Raw genomic sequence first — 17,982 nt, 5'->3', positions numbered from 1 at the left:
GATGGCTCGGGATAAACTTCCCTCTGACGATTAGACCAACTGGCATTTGGCAAACTCAACAGCACTAGGTCTTGGCGAAATTTAAATTACGCCATCATGACTTCAGCAATTTCATTGAACGAGAAATTCCTAAAAAGATGCCACTTTATGTAATAACAAGACACACACAATCATGGTGGAAATTTACAGCAAACTCATGGAAACATCAAAGTGAGTGGCTGTTGTTCAGGGTGCTTTTGCTTTTGCACATTTAGCGTGAAATGGACACATACCGTGCTAAAATATATAGCACAGAGTGACAAATTTGCATTTAGCTTATTTTCACCAAAAGTTCATATAATTAAGTGCCTGGAAATTACGCACATTTCACACATCTCTAAACAGCACATGGTAAACCCCTGTAGCCCCAAGGAAAATACTGTAGCTGTCACTGAGCCAGAATCTGCAAATACAGCAGGTATGAGGTGTGATTTACAGCGAAGGCTAGGCTAAAATTAGGAGTGACTGGCAGCCATGTGAAAGTAGATCTACTCCAAACAGGCATTAACCATCCACTGCACAATACGCCGTAGCACAACCACAAAGAGGATTCAATCTATACCACCTCTCTGGGCTTAAAATAGATAAAACGGAGTTAATGGATGGGTTAAAGCAGGAATGCATGGCTCAGGTCCATGAGGGCCAGATCCATGCCAGAATTTGCTCGCTATTCACATAAAATACATTTACAAACAATGAACCTGAATGCAACTCAATCTACAGCACCGACTCACTCCCTCTGGACCGTCATTGGACAACCCTGGGTTAAAGGATGAAGAGGCAGGTAATGAAACTCACTAACACTTCTACGTATGGTTCTGCTACGGCACCTATGAACTAGGAGGCACTGCAGATTGCTACTGCAGCCATGAAAGCCCGCACTAGCCCATGGCACGTGAATGACTACCACGCGCAATGATCGAACCAATAGGTGGCAACCAATAGACAAATAGAATATGGCTGCATTGAGGTAGTGAAGAATGGATCTCTCTCTTTATGCAGAGATCTGTAGTACACTTGATGGATACAGAGACATAACATTGGTAATGATCAGTAACTTATAAGTGGGAAAACTTTGTGAAAATGTAACTGTGTCCCTGAAAAAGGTAGATACGGAGCAAAAAACAAATGGAAATTAAATGAGACAAAAAAGGAAGCAGCTTCAACTCAGCATAGCTGTAATATGATGGTTGGCGTGCTGTAAGCTTCACAATGGAACCAAGAGGAAGGACAAGAGGGTGGGGCTCGGTGTCGGACACGAAACTGCACTCCAAGGCGGGAGATCTTGAATTTTCCAATGACTGCTTTAAAGTCCCACATTGCTTCTATGTTTACTTTGCGTATCACAGGAAGTCTGCAGCAGCGCCGTCATACTACCATCAAGCCCTGCTGAAATAAGATGCATTTTATCTAGGCCTGGTAAAAAAATGTTTACATTTCTTGAAACTTTGCGGGACAGAACTTGTATGCAACTTGCATGAAAACAAACTTGCAAGAGGCTGGTTCACACTGAAAATGGTTTGTCAAAAGGCACTTTTTGCTTGAATCGGCTTTGTGCCAGTATTTTGCAACACTTTTGTGCAGTAGGTGTTTGTTCTGTATACTGGAAGATCGCATTTCAGTCTACAATTCTGCATCGGTTTCATGGAATTTCAGAAAGTTATTACTCACTTATATGCCACCAATTATTTTCTACCCATGGTGCATCTTTTTTTTCAGCAACATTTGTTGAAGCTTTGTCTAACCACGGAAATTCACTGGCTAGTCTAAGTTAGCCATCTGTGCAGTTTATTAATCACACTTGTGCGTTCACGGTGTCCATCATGCCTGCATATCAACTAATGTGGCCACCTGACAATTGCACTGCCTGGACTTTAAACTGGGCCATCGACTGCTCTGTGGTGCTTGCGCTGTTTCCACACAGAGAGCTGTACTTGTACAGGCGGTGCCATTGGCAGGTCAGCATTTACGTATTTCTCTTAGACTCCATCATCTCTCAGAAGATCAGCACTGCTGTCATGATGTTCAGGTCTTTACTCGTTACCGAAGAAGACGGCACTTCTAAGATGGCAGGAGGCGGATTCACAGACCCACAGCTAGGACCATACAATCGAGCTCAGGAACTATGGTGGCTACAACTGGGTCTAAAGGATTGTATAAATAGACACATTGCTGACCTATGGCCACAAACCTAAAGTGTTGCGAACCTGCTTAGCAAATCTATCAACATTGTAGTGCTGCCATCAAACATTGTTTCAAAAATGTAAAGGCAAGTAGAAGAAACTGAAAGCAGTAAATCTAGGCTGGAGTCTCAAACTTTTGATAACTAATTACACCCTTTCATGGAGGGAGGAGAAGGCAAGTGTCCTACACAAGAAGTGAAGACAATTCAAAGACTGTAGAATAAAAACAGAACACTCAGGAAAGGATAGAATATTAGAACTTTGGAATCTTGAGAACTCCATTGAAGACAACGAGTACCTGGCTAATAATGGCTGGTATAAGCCTTCTGCTCCAACATTCCAATGTTTGTCTTTCTGTTTCTCGCATTTTAATTTAGAACATTCCACACTCAGTAGGTGCAATGTTCTAATAGCTGTGTAGCACTTCTGCCTCGGTCTATACCGGCTGTTTAACCCGTTGGGCTCGTCATGAGGCACAGTGGAGCTGTGCTCATGATGAGCTGAGCTCATCATAACAGCCATGGAAAGCCCAAGCGGGGACTATTACCCTCCTGTGCGGGGCGTTCCTTTGAGTGGGCAGAGTCATGACGAGCTGAGCTCGTCACGAGCACCGCGGCGCCGTGCGCGCCTCCCCCCCGCACCGCGGGGGAATTAGCCCAGCGGGGAAGGGGTTAAGGGTTCAGTTCCTTCAAAAATCTGTACTGCCCTCAGCAGCGGTCTATAAGGTTGTATAATCTACTTTACAGCATTACATATATTATGGTGTACAGCCACATCGCTTTAGAGGTAGACATCATTGGACAGCAAAAAGGCTTTCCATTGCAAACCATTACTGTAGTACTCAGATGAACCCTGATTCAGTACATAATCATCTCACCTTGTGTTGCCAGCGACATAACTGGATATCTTTATTGCTAGGTAATTACCCTCCGGCACAGAGGAGAATCCGAAAGGCAGTCAGCATGGCAGAAGTCTTACAGTTTAAGTATGCTATTACACTTCTTGCACATAGATTTTTAATTAAACTCTGCGGTATGAAAATATTTCTGTCATTTGAGAGTCTCTTGAAATTACGTTCTCAAATCTTTTGAGGAAACGTGGACACTTGATCATCCTCTGGCCAGCCATTTCGACCCTCAGCATAATCAGTGACGGCAAATCAAATAAGACCTCATCGGAGCTGAACAGATGAGGCTACTGAGCAGGATATACATTTTAGCAATGGTTGATGGATAGAGGCAATGATAGAGGCAACGTAGTCTTTCCTGAGACAACCATGCAGGACACTACTGAAGTCTCGGAACGATGAAATTATACACATCCAGCTATATAGCACACATTTATAGGCTCTTTTGACATCATTAACTAAAAGCGCTGAGTCATTGTGCATTGTCTGCTTGTCCTTAAACACTGCCTAGTGCAACTGACAGGAGACATCAGGGTAAAAATCCTAGACTTGGACTAAATGTACTAAGCAATAAACTGGTATTGCCTGAATTTCTACATTATCCTTAAGCTGCTAACCTGTTGAAATGCAAAGATATTTCACAATGTGCGGTCCCTGCCAAATCTTTTTTTTTATCTGGAATTATTTTTTTTATCCACTTATTGGCTTCTCTTTCCCACGATTAGGGAAGTATTTGTCTAGAATTACTCAAACTGTGCATTGGTGCATTTTTCGAGTTTTACAACTCATTCACTGGTAATATAAATCCATGGTAAAAATGTGTACTGCTAGAGGCCCAAATACTGATCTTAGAATGAAACAGCATGTTGTGTTCACAAATTATGCCGCAGTATGCACAATACCCACTCACAGCTACTGCTAGCATACCAGTCTAATCCATGTCTTGTTGTAGATCTGGTAAATGTGGGAATACGCCTGGAGGACAAGAAATCTACACCCTGGCATGTTGCTTCAGCATTAAGCACAGAAAAGGAGTGATGATTCTCTCCCACCAATAGTAAATCTGCTTAGCTCCTTCGCTTAGAACTTGGTTAAACATTCACAGGAAGGATCAGCAAGATGTCCGCACCTAGACCATATTAGGAAAACACAAATGCAGGTCCTGGAAACTTGCAACATCTTCTGACCATTACATATGAACCAGAAGACACAGATTCTAATGATGGCCTTTATGGCTGTTTTTTTTAATTTTTAGTCTTTTTGTAATTTTTTATCTAGCTAAGACACTTCTAGGAATTTCTAATTCCTGCACGGTCAAGTAAAACCATGGCCCAATATTAAATATAGGCTTGGTTTAGTTGCACACAGATATTCCCAGTTGGATTTCAGAAACTTACAGCTCCTACTTCCATCTGAAGATCAAGGCCCTATACGAAAACTTCAGCGAACCAACGACGTACACCACCCCCCTACCCACCGCGACCAATAAGCCAACCATCACGTCCTGGGAACCTGCGACCATCGAATGCATCACAGCCACCATGAAGAAAACCCACTCGGGGGCCCTACGGACCCCTTCTCAACGCACATCTTCCACAGGGCCACCACCTCCATCGCACCCGAACTAGGACGCACCATCAACGCCTCACTCACATCCGACATCTGCCCAGAAGACTGGAAACAGACGGAAGTAAAACCCCTCCTCAAGAAGCCTTCAGCCGACCCTTCGAACCTGAAAAACTACTGGCCCATCTCGCTCCTCCCTTTTGCGGCCAAAGTCAGAGAGAATCGTAAACGCCCAACTGACCACCTTCATAGAAGAGAACTCCATCCTGGACGCCTCCCAGTCAAGATTCCACAGTAACCACAGCACCAAGACTGCCCTCTTCGCCGCTACCGACAACATCCGCATGCTACTCAACCAAGGACACACCGCAGCCCTCATCCTGCTAGACCTCTCCACAGCTTTCGACACCGTTTCACATTGCACACTCGCAGCCAGACTGCACGACGTGGGAATTCAAGGAGCCGCCCTTGATTGGATCCAATCCTTCCTCTCTGACAGAACCGAGAGGATCCGTCTCCCTCCTTTCCTCTCCAGACCCACGAAAATCATCTGCGGAGTACCCCAGGGATCCTCACTCAGCCACACACTCTTCGACATCTACATGGCCCCCCTCGCTGCCATCCTCAGACCCCACGGTCTCAGCATCGCCGCCGACGATGACACCCAGCTCATCCTCTCGCTCACGAAGAACCCAGAAGACACCAAACTATGCTTCCAGGAAGGCATGAAGAACTTGGCAGCCTGGATGAAGGACAGCTGCCTGAAGCTAAACTCAGAGAAAACCGAAGTCCTCATCCTTGGTCCCCGCACCTCTGCCTGGGACAACACCTGGTGGCCTTCCGCCCTAGGAAACCCACCCACCCCTACAGACCACACTCAGAACCTCGGCATCATCCTTGACTCCTCCCTCCCCATGAACTTCCAGATCAACTCAGTTGCCTCCACCAGCTTCAACTGCCTTTGCACTTTCCGCAAGACCTTCAAGTGGATGCCCTGTGACTGCAGAAGGACCGTCACCCACGCACTCATCACCAGTAGACTGGACTACGGAAACACCCTCTACGCCGGTATCAACAAAACACTCTTGTACAGACTCCAGACCATCCAGAATGCCGCCGCCAGACTCGTACTAGAAACTTCTCGCCACAAGCACATGACCCAACACCTACGAGACCTCCACTGGCTCCCGGTCGAAATCCAACCCAACTACCTAACCAAAAGACTATTCTTCCACGTACCCAAGAGAAACCTCTGCCGACCTCGCCCTAGCATAGGTCCCCTCTATCCGCAGGAACAGAACAGGCGGGAGAGCCTTCTCTCACATCGCAGCCAAGACATGGAACGAGCTCCCTTTGAACATCAGACGCTCTCCAACACTGCACACTTTCAGGAAGAACCTCAAGACCTGGCTCTTCGACTGATCCTGAGCTGTCACCTCCCCTCCCCCAGCGCCTTGAGACCCTCACGGTGAGTAGTGCGCTTTACAAACCCCCCCGATTGATTGATTGATTGAATATTTATTGTATTTAAAAGATACTCAAGATATTGCACTGTGTGACTTTTGGAATTATCTACTATACAGGTAATGTACGAGAAAACATGGTCTTTGTCCCACTCCAAACCTCAAAAGATAAACTAGATAATTTATATTCATTTTGCCTGTTCGCTATAGGGTATATTAATCCCTACTGAATAAACTGAGAACTCTTCTGGCATACCTTAAATAACTAGAATTGGAAACTGTTCACAAAGAATGGGAAAAGCAAGCTATTGCTGATCTGGATAAGTCTAGGAAAAAGTTAGGCATTCAAATCAAGAAGTCAAGGCACCTTACAGTGATGAAAAATGTTCTTGCAGAGAACTGGTCTCTTAACTGAATGTTATTTACCTCGATCTATTGATCCTAAATGCCTTGAAGAGAGGCTAAATCAGAGGGATGAGGGAATTCGCCCTACAAACTCATGGAGTGAATTGAATATATAGAAAATCTTGCGGTAGTCAACATGGGAGTAGACAGGAAGCATAAAAATAAAGAAGCATTCACATTTACCGGCATCTCTCCTGTAGATCACAGGCGAGAAAAATCTGCTCTATTTCTACTACTCCTACGCTAATAACACTCAACTCTACCAACATATCACTAAGACGGAAAATGCCTGGACCGAAGCACATCTGCCCTGGAGTTGTGATGTGTACAAAGATTATGAAGACTGTTAAATACAAAATTGACTGCAGTACCTCAAGACCAAACGCATCATCAAACAGCCACGCACCTGCATCCACATCCTCCCACTCTACTTAGGTCAATCAACCAATCCATGAACAAAAGGCTATAGTCTACTACAGATGAGGCATGTGATCACCAACTCCCACCCCAATCTGGATCTTATCTGAAGTAGCCTCAAGCTCATTCTCATGAGGTCTGCCAGGCAGTAGTGGTAACTATTCTTAGGACGCGAGTTGACATCAAAATCTCACTATCTCATACTGACAAATCAATTCACCTGCTAGAAGTGACTGAGAAAACTTCAGAAGGACCATTAGCTGGAGAGAAGCCTTCCGACTCGGTACTCACAGAACCAGCTTCAGGACCATCAGCCTCACACGTCACCTAACCAAGAACTGCAGAGAAGGGAATAAGTTAGCAGAGCTACAACATGCAAGAGTTCCATTCATTCAGGAAAAAGCAGAAGGAGTCTGAATGTCCTGGGCACTCTTCAACGCTGGTGTTTGTGCCTATCCATGGCAAAATGACACTTGTACCAAAGAAAGATCACTCTTGTACTGTGGATTAGAAGCCATTAACCCTGCACTGCTTCCAGCTGAACCCAGGAACACAGTCTATTCTTGTTTTTACATTTAGAGGGAGTGAATGTTCAGGCTTTACATAGACTTACTTTACAACCTACCAAGTTTTGGATTGGACACCTAAAAAGTTTGCAGATACAGCCAGACTTTTGCTCCCTTTCCTAGCATTGCTTAGAAATCAACAGTAATGACAACAGCTATTGGTTTGATATAGCACATCATATTATATATCTGCTATTGTGAATAACTGATGGCCTTATTTTCTAAATATTTATTGCTCAATTGACTGTATTAGGAAAAATGTAAGAGTGGTTTAGTCTCACTGAGAATCATACTCTTGATCTGCAGATCACAGTAAAAGTCATCGGGGAGCACTTAACTAACTGAGCCATTTTGACAGCTGATGAGAGTAACATCACAACAAACTGGAGGTATCACTAAAAGTTCGATTTCCTTAAAATTATCTTGAATTCCCATTACAAAAGGGAGCATTTCAAACCAGCTGCATAGGGAAGGCATTTAGTTTGTGCAAAATGGTCTGTTTATCCAGAACACAATTTTGATACATTGATTTTCCAATTGTGACTCTTCCCGTTAATAATTTAATTTGAAGCGATCAGTCGCAAAGGTGGGCAACATAACTCAAAGATGCCCTGGTGCATATAAACTCCATTGGCTAGCTGAAGAAAATACCCAGAGCGGTTCCAAGCAGAACAATACTTACCGAGGATGTCACTGCCTCTGCGTTGTAAACCAAGGATCGCTCCCCTACTATTTCTGTCTGTTCAAATATCTAACTTAAATGCAAGCAGCTTCTAGGCACACAATACATTCTTTGCAAACATTAACAGAAGCTATAATCACAGGCTCCTCATGCCAAATTCTGCTTTTATTCCTCCTACCCTACAATTGCTCACCTTTCAACACTTTACGCCTCCATAACCTGTGTGTCGGAGATGAAGCAGCTGAAACAACTCTTTAAAAGGAGTATTTTGCTAATGCAGTAATAACTTATCAACAGCTAAAAGCAAGCTCTGAAGAGACACCGATGTGGTTCAAGCCATCCATCCGTCGTGTGTAATCATGGACCACAACCAGCAGGGCTTGCCTGGTTGATCAATATTTGACCTTCTTAAGAACAGCCTTGCCACATCTTGTTGTGATCAGACTTCCTTTTCGTTTTTGGTCGCCAGCACTCCATTTACCACCAATTATGTGAACTTCAAAGCCATGAAAACGTTAAGAACGATTATCTTGCTAAAACACTTTTCAATAAAAATCGTAATCCATCAGCTCTAAAGGTGTTCACTATAGCTGCACAGATTCAGCAGCAGTGCTCATGGTATCAGCGGGCCTGTCAACATGACTATTGCCCACCACTAACCACAGCATCATATTGAAGGCGCTAGATCAACCAACTCTCTAAGCTGGCCAATAATTAGTATAGCATCTAAGGCAAAAATCACCTCTTCCCAGGTTCCCACCATTAACAGCATCTAGTCATCACAAAACATGCTTATTGGCAAAACCGCTGGATGCTACGTCCTATTGACAAACACCTTGAGTTCTGTTGCCTAACCTTCCAAATCAACATTATCAAATCCCACACACCAGCTCTTGAAGCCTACTGCCTTTAAAGTACACCTACATAAATTGAGGCAAGAACCCAAATGTTTCTAGAAAACAGCCAACCTCCATTCTGCTTGCCACATCGGCTAACAATTACTTTTGGTATATGGGTGGCACACATTAACACCTCACAGAAAACACTTAAACATGGTTGTTGCAATTCATAACTTAGTTTATACAAAGAGCTCAGTGGAACTCAACTTGCTTCGAATAGAAGAAGACCTTCTTTAGGCAAAACAACAAGCACACAGTTAACAATGACATCAGGCATCCTATGGATATCACAACCAAGCGTTCGGTCGAGCCAGCTATGTCATAGCAGAAGAACCCATTCATCTAACAATATATATATATATATATATATATATATATATATATATATATATATATATATATATATTTTTTTTTTTTTTTTCTTGTAAAAGATAATTCATATGTACGAAAAAAGTAATCACAATAAGTTAAGCAGCCAGTGGACGAACCTTACGTGATCCTTTTCAAGAGTACTTGTCAGACAATGGAAACTCAGTTTATTAAGTTCATGGCTGGATTTCTTCCTGTACTATTTAAAGGAAATGAATACAACCTGATTGTTTCCCTATATTACATCCAAGGCTGACTGACTATCATTTCCGATATTAGTTGCACAATAGTTCATAAGTTCATTGGCATTTAATGTTGACAGGTTCTGCAGAGTAATCACTACTCTCTGGCCCTCGTCCGCATTGCTGGTGAACAGGGCCCTATGGACGGGTTATCAGTGCTCTGGGAATCAGAAAGGATAATTACTTTATCTGAAAAGATCCTACACCAATATGTTGTGGAATTGATCAGGGGCGATAATTAATAACCTGTACGGAGCTTAGCCCTTAAAATGGGTCATAGCAGGCGGAATTTCGAGTTTACCACACCCAATCTGCATGTTCCATTTTTTCCAGATATTTTTCACTCTTTAAATTCCAGCAGGTTTGACCTGTCAAAATGTAAAATGGGGTGTGGACTTTATCGCACCCAGTAATTACAAGGTGAGATAAACATAGCACCATTTATACTTGTGATCCCTGAGCAAACAGGTGCTTGCATAGGGATTACAATTTACTGGGCCAAGTATAATCAGACAATATTTCCACACAGTGCAACTAATAAAAGATTTTAGGGAGACAGGCAATTATATTCTATATGTTTGGCTATCACCATGTTCACAACCACGAAGAAACTTCTAACTACAGAACAGAACCTCTTGCGCTCGCCAAACAAAGTAAGACAAGTCAGCAAATAGCCATCATAACTCCTCAACACCATAACTAATGCCAGTTCACACGCTTGTCTGAAAACCTGACAGGCAATGAGGAAACCTAATAGCCCATACAGCACAAACACCTTGACAAGACCTCAGGCCACACCATCTAAACACCTATCAACTCGAAGAACGCATAATGTAAATAAACAACAGAAAAACAAATACACCACAGACAGTAATAAATGCAGTCTGCCTGAATCAGCCAAATCACAGTGTACCCCAGATCAAGGCTGTTCTACAGTAGCCTGCATACTCCAGTCTAACAACAATCAGGCAGTTTTACCTCACAACTCTCTATGAAGAGAGCAGCCCAATGTTCTTTCCATTAGTAGGACCAACACACACGACACTGACTAGACCATAACCAGGTGGAAGCGCATCTTTATCACTGCTAATTTAAGAAAACAATTTGATGAGACAGATTTAGAACAATTTGCCCTGACTGTTTCATGGTTGGCATTAGAACCTCCAACTACTTTTATATAGCGGTACGTTTTGGCCCACTGCCTCATTTGACCCTGTCACTCTGACTACAGACCTTCCAAGACTCTGTAAGTCAGCTTGCCTATACTTCACAGGGTCCATCTCATTGTGTACGTTTCAAACCCTTAAATGGCAATAGTTCAAAATGTATATCAGCCCTTCCAACTTTAGAAGCTTTTAATGCGCTCACAGTCAGAAAAACAAAAGCCTTAGAATACAAATTGGAAAAAAAAAACCTTAACAGCTCTAAGAGTATCGTTCTTGATGATAAAATCCACTTGTGTCTATAAAACAATAATTTCCTATCTCAATCCAGTGTGTACCAGGTCACTTAAGTAGCCATTGCTCCATCAATTCCTGCAGCATCATTTATTTTGCTTGCCATACTGCATGCCGGCTTGAGTGTCAGCCATGTTCGCCAGGTAGCCGATAATAACTTGGCAAATTCAGACGAGCTCTGCCTCCTCAATGCCTGTAATGCCTGGATCCACTCCCTCTGCTCTTACTTCACCGCTCTCTATTTGGCCCTTCCCTGGAACTGCCTGCACCAGCCCCATCCATTGCAAACACTGGACAATCCGGTTTTCTTGCAGGCCACACATTTTCAACATGCCCATCTTGACCTTTCACCCCTGCCATACTAAGAACTAGGCGGCCGGCATCACCAGTAATCCATTGTTGTTCCAACCCTCCTGGCAGCACACTGAATAAATTTGTCTTTTGCCCTAGTGGGACTTCATCAGCTGCTAAAGTGGACCGCAGCACCATAGTGACAACTGACACAGCTGCGGTTCCCCATCCCTAAAAGGCCAGGCCCTAAGTTGACACGCTCTGAATGCAGGAAATCATCTTGAATATCCCACCAATTACCAGAGGCAGGGTGCCCTGGTGCTAGATTTTTAAAATAATAAGTGCACGTCTGATTAACCCATAGCAAAGAGATACGATTACTGATGCTGCAGAAAGTAAACAGTCTGCCCAGTTAACACAGAGATGAAGGCTAAGAGATCCAGGCCTAGGAGTGGCCACAGACAGATTGGGACCACTTTGCCTCACACAGCAAAATCTTGAGCCCACCAGAGGAACTGGAAGACCCAGAGGGTAATGGTCAATCAGTTTTGCATTGAACACATGTCTCTGCAGATAACTAGAAGCAGAACATGACTCGCTTTATAGCAACAATAAGGAGCCTGAAGTAGGTATCACTTTCACAGTGACAGCCACTATAGCAAGTTCAGATGAGCAGAAATACAAGTTTGCCCGTTTGCGCCCAGGACAAGTCAGATGGACGCATTTTGGATGCATTGCGGTCTGGTTTCAAAATAAAGTGTGAGACCAAGCTACAAAGATTTACAGTAGTCCTGTCACAAAATAATAAGTGTCATTAATGCTAGTGTAGTGGGAAAATAAAGTTTCACTTTTGACGCGGAACTTTAAATAAAAACAATGCAAAACGGATGTAAGTCAGTGGATTTGTCAACAAAAGAGCTTATGGTAAAAGGAAGTGCCAAAACTGTGGGCAGAAGTTGCTGGATCAGGAAGTGATCCAAAGTCAGATTACCACCAGCTAGAGTTTCAGTCTGATGACTTGCCAGATACTGGCACCTCGGTTTTATCACAAGTTATAGGCACAGAGAGTCAGAGTCCATCATAAACACGGTGGGTCTTCGGGCATTGCCCCTGGAACCATACACAAAACGTTTTAAATGAACACCGCCTGCAAGTGAGCAGTCAAATGTAGTTTGAATCACTCTAGATCTAGGTTTAACACTCCGAATGATGGTGCCAGACAGGTCAGCAGAATTTCGGCAAGACTGCATCAAAAGAGAGGTCCATTAAAATCCATTACACCATAGTGCAAAATATAACAGGCCTGCAACCGGGTCTTTACATGTCAAAGACATTCAGAAATCATGTTCGTGAAAACACTCACTTGGTAGAGTCTATCATCAATCTTCAAGAGGTGGCAGTCGCCTCAGTTAGGGTTTTGGGTCACACATACAAATTTTTGTGTATTTGAGCAAGCAAATTAAGAGCTTGACATCATGCATGTGATTTAATATAAGAGTAACTCATGATAGGTGATGTGCCAGGCCCTGCCTGTCTACATCTACATCCTAATCCTTACCATCTTCCTTTTGTCTTCCATAGCCCTCTATAAGTTAACCTATATGGTTTACCTATTCTACATCTTCTTAAAAGAATGTATTAACATATATTTAATTAGAAAACAGCAATAAAAAAAACTATTTCATAGAAATAGTTGCATCTAATACCGTTTTCACTTTAAGAGTATTTTAATTAAAAAAAATGCTTTCAATTTGTATTAATTTCCTTTGGAATGGAAAGGTCTATACTATTCTCATCTTCAAGTTTCTACAATGTTGAACAACTGAATGCCTCATTACAGGACTTCTGGTTTAACCCATTTGCCACCTTACTGTGCTTTTTCTGGACTACCGACCCTGCCTCGTTCCATCTGGAATTGTGGATTCCATAACTTATTTCTGGAATCTAGGTGAAGCCTCACAAAACTGTGTACAGTAATAATACAACATCTCATATTCAGCTGGGTGTACCTCTCCTATGCACCATCAGATCCCACACAAGACTATACTAATACAGAGTGGCACATGTACATAAAGTCGTCTGAAGTCCGCTACCTATATACTCTAGATACAGATGCAGTACCTCACCAGTGATGGGATTGGTTACAGGGATGCCTCTGCTGACATTTACTTGTATAGGCTATAAAAGTCCCAAGTTCGTAATGTCTCAGTGGAGTAACACCTTCTCTCCACGCACCTGTGCTTGAGCCTGCAGTCATATATTTGGATCCCGGCAGGTTCACTCAGAGTTTTGTGCCATCAACCTACCATGTTCAATAAAATATTTGGGTAGATGCCTTTATCTATTACTAATGCAAAAGGTCTTTTTTTGCTAGTGAATATGCGCTCTACAAATACACCTCTTATGTTCTGTAAATGTAGTGAACATAATGTAGTGAACATTTTGTAGTGCTACCGGCTCAGGTTTCACCACTGGGTAGCTATTAATCCACTGTGAATAGAGATTGGCTAGTAGGTCTCATTGATTTTGTAAACAAAGGGGAATGTCTCTCAGCCAGGACTGTAGCATTGGGAGGTCAAGTGCTGGATCTCAGGGACTATGTTAGCATGTTCAAGATTTTAAATATTTCAAGACCCTGTGCTCAAAACACTACACTGCTAACATAAAAACACAGCTCTGCTATACATACCTCACCCCAAGAAGTCAGACAGAAACTAAACTATGGATATGGCTGCACCACAGATTTGTACAAGGAGTAGCAAAAGTCCTGGTTTCTTCAGACATACCTCTTCGTAGACACCCAAATAGCTCATAAGTATGTGTACCAAGGCATAGCCCGCTGTTCCAAACATGAGGCAGCCACACATTCTATGCAACTTCAAAAATAATTTAACACAAATATAGCACAAATAGAGTAAAAGAAAAGAAGTTGCAGACATAAACAACAAGCACTGTCAAAAGCCAAACGTCTCACCTATGCGATATACTGCACACTGGGCAGCCATCTTGGAATGGTGTTTATTATGCTTTTTGAAAAAGAATTCCTGGTTGAACACAGTGTGTGTGCATGCACAAGCATCAGCCAAGTTGTTATTTTCCCCTCTATAACACTGACAAAAAATATATATGAACAGGCAAGGCAAAATAAACTCTACAAGAACTGATTCTCCAGCCCACCAGCTAGTGGTATCTATACAAACAGATTACTGAAAACTGACTCAACTTCAGGAGAGGACCATACCAGAAACAATGTCAATAACAATGTTCACTTTCCAAAGGCTACCAACAACTTGTTTAGGCTCAACACAACCTACCTGCAACAAAATCAAGTGTGTGCTTAGTAAGCATGTGCTTAGGGAGTTGTAAAAGAAGCAGAAATTGGTTTACAAGAACAGGTCAGTCAACACTTTTGGTAAAAGTATAATGTGTCATCCGTTTAAGTTTCAACGGAAACAAAAAATAAAAAATAAATCACTACAGGTACTCTTTCTAGCTATGATGAGCTATGAAAGGCTGTAATGGCTGCAGCGTGCTAACCACAGAGTTGCTGAGCTATTAAAAAGGTAATCAATGTTAAGTGCTCAACTTAGCAAGCTAACATGAAGGGATGATATCAACTTTGAGTACCACAGAACTGCAATCACGGTCCATGCTATAAGACGCTATTGGAAAATTGAAGACTAGTTATGGAGTGTAATAATTCACCAGTCAAACACTATACTACCGACTCAGGTCTGCAATGGAAGGCATCAAGCACTTTTTCATGGATTCCAGCCAATACATCCTGCTTAGACGATAATGCTTCAATAATGTAAGTCTTAAGTCCCTTGCGATAAGAAACAAAGATTAGAAACTCCAATTCCTTCGGCCAAATTACCCATTTCTCATCCCAGGTTACAGGGAGAGCAGATTCTTGGCACAACTGCATCTCAATAGAATCCTGTTTTCAATTAAACTCAGAGTCTACAGGAAAAAAAAGGTTGGCATTTTAAGCTCTTGTGGTAAATCTAACAGCCAGTGCCTCCAAGGGGATGCAAGAGGGATCACCAATCCCAGTGCATTTCTCAACTTTCGTCCTCGCAAAGCAATTACAACGTTGTGAGAATATGCTCAGCAAAATGTAGCTGAAAATAATTACTTTCGGATTTCTCCTATGAGGATTGCCTAGAACTTTTTCCTTTCAGATCTCTTACAATTTACTGCGGTGAACAGAGATGGGACTGACAGCTCTTCCAAGACAATTTTGTTTGGGATTATGGTATTCCAATTCTTTGCTGAGCATCTTAAATGAAATGTCTGGTCAGAGGTTACATCAAAACAGAACATTGAACTTTATTGAGAACTGAATTTGAGAGAGGCTGGAGATTTACACTTTGTGGAATGCTGTATGTTGGAGTACAGGTAAAGACATTCAATGAAGGCTTGGAAGACTTGTGTGGCTACTGAAAGGCTACTTACCTTCTCCATTAAATGGCCTATTACATGCCCTTGTTCGGGTGCCTCAAGATGCTCTTGTGAGGGATGAATGTGTGACATCACGGCTGAAGAGCATCACTCTAACCATGGACGCGGTAGGATTTCCATCCGCTCTCTGAGGCTGCTAAATCAATAAAGCTTATACGGTATCTGTGTCGAATAATATCAAACACCGCACAGGAGTCCGTAGCAGCCCTTTGCTTCTCAAAGCCCTGTGTCAATACCAAAGGGATCAAACGATTACTTCCCTAGACAACTGAGGACTACCAGGATCAGCGTCTTCCTAGCTAAGAACGCTCAACTTCAATAAATTTAATGCTGCGGGTTTGCAAAGCAAGGTTCGATGCGGAACAAGTCCAGCCAAAAAATACAGGACCTCGACACCTGCTAATGAACTCAATAAAAAATAACATGGCTAGATGATATAGGTTTCTGAGGTCCCTCAGAGGGCCAAAGCTCGGGGAATCACCGATGAACTGGATGTAAAGAAGAGGTGGTGTGGGCTACCCCAGAGGTGCAGTATCAGTTAACTGAACAGCAACGCCACTGAAAGCGCTGCGTATTTTGGTGATCAGGCTGGTGCGGTTGCATCTCAGCTGTCTTGCAACAATCACAATGACTGGGGCACTCAAATGAAATAAACGGTTCCGCTTTGGAGGGAGGGGTGATTGATGGAGGGAATTTGTGTCCTCATTACCGGTTGTAACACATTTATTTCTGCCAAACAGGAGCCGTAATGAGGAAATCCGAGCGAATATGGCCGATTACTCCACCATAAACATGTGGGATGGGACTTGGGGCTCTGACTAACACGCAGCGGGGCTCAGATGTCACCCCTGAGGCCGACTGACTGTCTGATCAAGCACTGAAGCATCACAGGGGCCATCAGAAGCACACTGACCAGGTCACTCCGAGGTAAAGGGATCAAGTCCCTGCTAAAGAACAGAGCAGTGACCCCCGACCCCACCACTCTCCACAGCCTGCGTCATCACCACAGTCCATGCCTTTCTGTCCACCATGGAGCCTTCCTCCAGAAGTTAGGTTTCCAGCCCTTTGAGACTGTCAACATGCATTCAGCTGCTAAGCGTGGTCTATCCAGTCGTGCCCCCACCCCGGGAATGGTGGCTCTCTGAGGGGGCGGCTTTAAAACACATGCCTGGAGCGCCTGAGCCGTATCTGACAGCCGGTGGCGGGTCAGTGGCTCCGGCAGAGCCCTGTGAACATGATCCCGGCAACAACATTGTGTTTTCTGGTTCTCTTCAAACAGCCTTTACAGAGAGCCCAGTGCAAGCCCAAACAGGGGCTTGTGCGTGGCGAAACGGGGCCGAGGCATGTTTATCTGTGTGGCGAGGATGGGGGCAGGTTTGAGCGATACAGTTTTCGCGCGGGGTGCGCACGTCTTGTACTGTTAGTGTATTTCTAAATGTATGCGTTTTGTGTGGGAGAAGGTCCCGAAGTGTTGGTGTGCTTTCCAGGCGTCTCGTGTGGGAATCTGCGTGTGCTTTTACATGTTTTTCTGTGAGTGTGCTGTCTGTGTTTGAGATGGTCTGCGTGGTATTTATGGCGGTGTTGTGTGGGTGTTATCGTCTGCCCAGAGACAAGTTCCCTTGACAGATATTTCTCCCCTGAAGAGAAACATTAACGCCCCCTTTTGACCGCGTACAGACCCCATGACCGATTGTGCAATGGGCACTTGCAGTCCTTAACGTCACCTTGCCTCGCACAAGGCGAGCCAGGTGTGCGCAGTAATCACAAATGTCAACACATAACAAAATGTGGAAAACCACTCCACCAGCTCTCAGAAAAAGCACTCGTAGGTTTTTGAAGCGAGAGTGTAATTGTGTGTCCTTTCAATGTCACCTGGTTACAGATTCGCAAATGCAAGCAGCACACTGCACGTTACATTACAAAACGTTTGCATATGAGACATGGAAATAAAATGTTACACAATCTATATCGTAAAGCAAGTTACCAAGAAGGATACACAGATGACCCCCCTATGCCCCTGTCCATCGCCAAT

At 43.4% G+C, this 17,982-nt stretch overlaps 1 protein-coding gene across 2 annotated transcripts in view; it reads right to left on the bottom strand.

The window, feature by feature from the left end:
* The window catches only part of SETBP1 (SET binding protein 1), a 286,687-nt gene that overhangs the window by 267,194 nt on the left and 1,511 nt on the right, over nucleotides 1-17,982 (bottom strand). The gene's annotated exons all lie outside the window — the stretch shown is intronic.

The sequence above is a fragment of the Lissotriton helveticus genome, chromosome 2_1 (assembly GCF_964261635.1).
Source record: "Lissotriton helveticus chromosome 2_1, aLisHel1.1, whole genome shotgun sequence".
Lineage (NCBI taxonomy): Eukaryota > Metazoa > Chordata > Amphibia > Caudata > Salamandridae > Lissotriton > Lissotriton helveticus.
This window is presented reverse-complemented; position numbering and strand designations above follow the sequence as displayed.